Source organism: Oncorhynchus mykiss, chromosome 12 (assembly GCF_057628025.1).
Source record: "Oncorhynchus mykiss isolate SJ-2025 chromosome 12, ASM5762802v1, whole genome shotgun sequence".
Classification (NCBI taxonomy): domain Eukaryota; kingdom Metazoa; phylum Chordata; class Actinopteri; order Salmoniformes; family Salmonidae; genus Oncorhynchus; species Oncorhynchus mykiss.
The window spans coordinates 73124788-73130787 of NC_143033.1; positions in this window are offsets into that span (position 1 = coordinate 73124788).

The window sequence follows — 6000 nt, forward strand, 5'->3', positions numbered from 1 at the left end:
GCATCCCATCCACCTCACTGATCACCCCCCTGACGACCTCTCCACCATCTTCCTTTTCTCTTTTTCTCCATCCCTCCTGTCCTCCAGCACCTCTCCTTTCATCTCCTGTCTTCTCCTCCTCTCTTCTCCTCCCTTTCCTATCCTCTCCTACACTTCACCACCTGTCCTTTCCACTCCTCTCCTCAGCTCTACCCTCTCAACTCTCCTCCTAGTCCTCTACCACCTCTTCACTCCTTAGGGTTCAGTTACATGTAGGTCACTAACAATAATATAAAAACGTGTAATTAATGTGCCATGTATTACTGGACTAATACCGACGTCTCAGCTCTCTGAATACAGACAGGTCGTGAAGGTTTGCTATGAGCAGTCTGAAGGCTCATCCCCAGCTAGAGGAAGCCATGCCCAGCCTTGGCATCCGGGAGTCTCCAGGTACGTAGCAAGTCTCTCCATCGTCTCTCCTTCACTCTTATCAGCCAGGAAACATGGAGAGTTGGCACACACACCCTGGGAAAAGGGTGGGAACAACAGGGGGTCGGGAAACACACACACAACCCTTCCCCTCGGCACAGACATGGGAGCCGATGCTGTCGCTAGGGATTCTGGGATGGCTGGCTGGCTTTGGGAGAGAGATGGGAGGACTACAGGAAAACAGTGCAGATGCAATAACTTAACAACAGGCCCACATGCTGTGTTACCTTCTGAGAGAGAGAGCAAGCGAGAGAGAGAGAGAGAGAGAAGAGGGGAGACATAGCTGGCAGACAGAAGTCTTGTTTCCCAAGTAAAGTGCACATGGGAATAGGTGTGTGTGTGCTCTACATATGCATGTTAATGTATGTGTGTGCGTACGTGTGTGTATGTGTGTTTCAGAGAGTGTTCATGTGAATATGGCCACCGAGTTGCGCTATGTGTGTAGGAGTGAGTGTGTGTGTGTGATTGCACTAGTGCATCTGTATGTATGCTGTGTGTGCATGTGCAGGAAGGGGGGAGGAAGAGGGAGAGGATGGGGTGAGTGCACGTTTAAATTCTGTGACATCTGTTCATTACAAGTAGAGTGTGTTTATTTTTATACAGCGAGCCACAAGCAGAGAGCTCAATTGGCACCTCTGGTTAATGTAGCAGCCTGCCTCTACTGCACAGCAAATTAAATATTTAGTGGCAGACAGAAAGAATGAAGAAAGAGGCAAGGACGAAGGGAAAGAACGAGAGAAGTGATAAGATAATGTGACAAAAATGCACACACACAAACAGGGATAAGCATTGCATCGCACACTCAAAGTCCCTGTTCTAATTGAATTAAGCAAGGAACAGAGTCTGACGAATCCAGAACTCACCCTAACACACTCCCATATGAGCAGTATGATGTGATGTGTCAGGACATACATTACAGTTTGTGGTGAAAACAGGCCAGGGTGAACTAAAACAGGACATAAGGACGGAAAAGACTAAACTATAGCTTGTGTTCTTGATTTGATTTCATATGATCATTCACATTCACACTCATTTACATGTGACTGATGCTCAACAGAGACAGACACTACAATGAACTGGGCCTCTACTACCTGCTTCTTCCAGCTACAGGCCTTTCCTATAGGTGGATAGGAGCTGTTTGAATTGATGTCCCCTCTGCAGACTGGGGGACTGGAGAGAGGCCTGCTTGGCATGACTGAGGCTGATGCAAGAACCAACCACACCAGACAAACAATGTGGGAGTTGGGACATTTCTCCCTAGATTGGTCCAGAACACACTCACTGACGGTGTGTGCGTGTGTGTGCCTGTGTATGTGTACGTGCATGTACTCACGTGTATGTGTGTGTGTAATGATGGGGTACATCAATGGGGATCTCTCCCTCCACTCAGGCTCCATCTACTCTAAGGAGCCTCTGGCCCCCCCTGTCCAGTCCTACTCTCCTCCCCCCATGGGATGGCCTGCTCTGGAATGCCGCTCAAGGGGAAGAATCTCGCTGCAGGCACTCAATATGTCGCATGTGTCTGAGAGAAGGAGGAACAGAGAGAGGGAGAGAGACAACATGAGAGAGGAGGATGAAGAAGAAGAAGAAGAGGGGTTATGATACAGGTAGTACCCTTAAAGGACAATAATTAGGGTTGGGACAATACCAGTATCGCGATACTCGTTAGTATTGTGGCAAGGAAACAAAACAGGAAGCAGATTTAACTTCTTTAGGAAAACAGCCATAAAGTTGGAAACAAACATGTTGTCATCCAGAGTCACATCACATGGTAGTAAACTGTAGCAGCAGCATATGTGATTAGTTAAACGGGTTAGTGCAAAAAGGGTCAATGCAGACAGTTATATAGTTAACCAAATAGCTACAGTTGAAGTCGGAAGTATATATATATCCTAGCCACATACATTTAAAGTCAGTCTTTCACAATTCCTGACACTTAATCCTAGTAAAAAATCCCTGTCTCAGGTCAGTTAGGATCACCACTTTATTTTAAGAATGTGAAATGTCAGAATAATAGTAGAGATAATTATTTCTTTCAGCTTATTTCTTTCATCACATTCCCAGTGGGTTAGAAGTTAACATACAATCAATTAGTATTTAGTAGCATTGCATGAAAATTGTTTAACTTGGGTCAAACGTTTTGGGTAGCCTTCCACAAGCTTCCCACAATAAGTTGGGTGAATTTTGGCCCATTCCTACTGAATGAGCTGGTGTAACTGAGTCGGGTTTGTAGTCCTCCTTGCCCGCACACACTTTTTTCAGTTCTGCCCACACATTTTCTATAGGACTGAGGTCAGGGCTTTGCTATGGCCACTCCACTACCTTGACTTTGTTGTCCTTAAGCCATAACTTTGGAAGTATGCTTGGGGTCATTGTCCATTTGGAAGACCCATTTGCGACCATGCTTTAAAACTTCCTGACTGATGTCTTGAGATGTTGCTTCAATATATCCACATAATTTTCCTACCTCATGATGTCATCTATTTTGTGAAGTGCACCAGTCCCTCCTGCAGCAAAGCACCCCGACAGTATGATGTTGCCACCCCTGTGCTTCACGGTTGGGATGGTGTTCTTCGACTTGCAAGCCTCCCCATTTTTCCTTCAAACATAACAATGGTCATTATGGCCAAACATTTCTATTTTTGTTTCATCAGACCAGAGGATATTTCTCCAAAAAGTACAATCTTTGTCACCATGTGCAGTTGTAAACTGTAGTCTGGATTTTTTATGGCGGTTTTGGTGCAGTGGCTTCTTCCTTGCTGAGCGGCCTTTCAGGTTATGTCGATATAGGACTCGGTTTACTGTGGATATAGATACTTTTGTACCTGTTTCCTCCAGCATCTTCACAAGGTCCTTTGCTGTTGTTCTGGGATTGATTTGCGATTTATCTCTAGGATACAGAACGCGTCTCCTTCCTGAGCAGTATGACGGCTGCGTGGTCCCATGGTGTTTATACTTGCGTACTATTGTTTGTACAGATGAATGTGGTACCTTCAGGCGTTTGGAAATATCTCCCAAGGATGAACCAGGCTTGTGGAGGTCTACATTTCTTTTCTGAGGTCTTGGCTGATTTCTTTTGATTTTCCCATGATGTCAAGCAAAGTGGCACTGAGTTTGAAGGTATGCCTTGAAATACATCCACAGGTACACCTCCAATTGAGTCAAATGATGTCAATTAGTCTATCAGAAGCTTTTAAAGCCATTACATTTTCTGGAATTTTCCAAGCTGTTTAAAGACACAGTCAACTTAGTGTATGTACACTTCTGACCCACTGGAATTGTGATACAGTGAATTATAAGTGAAATAATCTGTCTGTAAACATATGTTGGAAAAATTACTTGTGTCATGCACAAAGTAGATGTCCTAACTGACTTGCCAAAACTATAGTTCATTGACAAGAAATTTGTGGAGTGGTTGAAAAACAAGTTTTAATGACTCCAACCTAAGTGTATGTAAACTTCCGACTTCAACTGTAACTGGACTAACAATTAAGCAGTCTTATGGCTTGGGGACAGAAGCTGTTCAGGGTCCTTTTGGTTCCAGACTTGGTGCATCGGTACCGCCTGCTGTGCGGTAGAAGCGAGAACAGCCTATGACTTGGGTGGCTAAAGTATTTTACAATTTTAAGGTCCTCCTCTGACACCACCTTGTATAGAGGTCCTGGATGGCAGGGAGGCGTTGTCGTGCCTTCTTCACAACTGTGTTGGTGTCTGTGGACCATGAAAATCCCTTAGTGATGTTGACACCGAGGAACTTGAAGCTCTCCACCCGTTTCACTTCAACCCCGCCGATGTGGAATGGGGCGTGTTACTTAATTAACAATGGTGTTGGAGTCGTGCGTGGCCACACGTAGGTGAACAGGGAGTACAGGAGGGTACTAAGCACGTACCCCTGAGGGGTCCCCGTGTTGAGGGTCTGTGTGGCGGATGTGTTGTTGCCTTCCCTCACCACCTGGGGGCGGACTGTCAAGAAGTCCAGGATCCAGTTGCAGGCAGAGGTGTTCAGCCCCAGAGCTTAGTGATGAGCTTGGAGTGCCTTATGCTTTTGAATGGTGAGCTGAACAGCATTCTCACATACAGTGCATTCGGAAAGTATTCAGACCCCTTGACATGTTCTACATTTTGCTACGTTACAGCCTTATTCTAAAATGGATTATATCCCCCCCCCCCTTATCAATCTACACACAATACCCCATAATGACAAAGCAAAAACAGGTTGAGAAATGTTTGCAAATTTATATATATATATATTTTTTAAATACCGCATTTACATAAACATTCAGACCCTTTACTCAGTACTTTGTTGAAGCACATTTGGCAGCAATTACAGCCTCGAGTCTTCTTGGGTATGACGCTACAAGCTTAGCACATCTGTATTTGGGTGGTTTCTCCCATTCTTCTCCTCAGATCCTCACAAACTTTGTGAGGTCTGATGGGGAGCGTCGCTGCACAGCTATTTTCAGGTCTGTTTGATTGGGTTCAAGTCCGGGCTCTGGCTGTGCCACTCAAGGACAATCAGATACTTGCCCTGAAGCATCTCCTGCATTGTCTTGGTTGTGTGCTTAGGGTCGTTGTCCTGTTGGAAGGTGAACCTTCACCCCAGTCTGAGGTCCTGAGCGCTCTGTAACCAGTTTTCAATAAGGATCTCTCTGTACTTTGCTCCATTCATCTTTCCCTCGATCCTGACTAGTCTCCCTGTCCCTGCCACTGATAAACATCCCCACAGCATGATGCCACCAACCACCATGCTTCACTGTAGGAATTGTGCTAGGTTTCCTCCAGACGTGACGCTTGGCATTCAGGCCAAAGAGTTAAATCTTGGTTTCATCAGCCCAGATAATCTTGTTTCTTTTGGCCTGAGAGTCCTTTAGATGCCTTTTGGCAAACTCCAAGCGGACTGTCATGTGCCTTTTACTGAGGAGTGGCTTCCATCGGGCCACTCTACCATAAAGGCCTGATTGGTGGAATGCTGCAGAGATGGTTGTCCTTCTGGAAGGTTCTCCCATCTCCACAGAGGAACTCTCTAGCTCTGTCAGCGAGACCATCAGGTTCTTGGTCACCTCCCTGACCAAGGCTTTTCTCCTCCTGATTGCTCAGTTTGGCCGGGCGGCCAGCTCTAGGAAGAGTCTTGCTGTTTTCAAACTTTTTCATTTAAGAATAATGTAGGCCACTGTATTCTTGGGGACCTTCAATGCTGTAGACATTTTTGGGTACCCTTCCCCAGATCTGTGTCTCGACACAATCTTGTCTCGGAGCTCTACGGACTATTCCTTCAAACTCATGGCTTGGTTTTTGCTCGGACATACACTGTCAACTGTGGGATCTTATATGGACAGGTGTGCCAATCAATTGAATTTACTACAGGTGGACTCCAATCAAGTTGTAGAAACATCTCAAGGATGAGCAATGGAAACAGGATGCAGCTCAATTTCGAGTCTCATAGCAAAGGGTCTGCATAAGGTATTTTTAATACATTTGCAAACATTTCTAAAAACCTGTTTTTACTTTGATTATGGGTTATTGTGTGTTGAA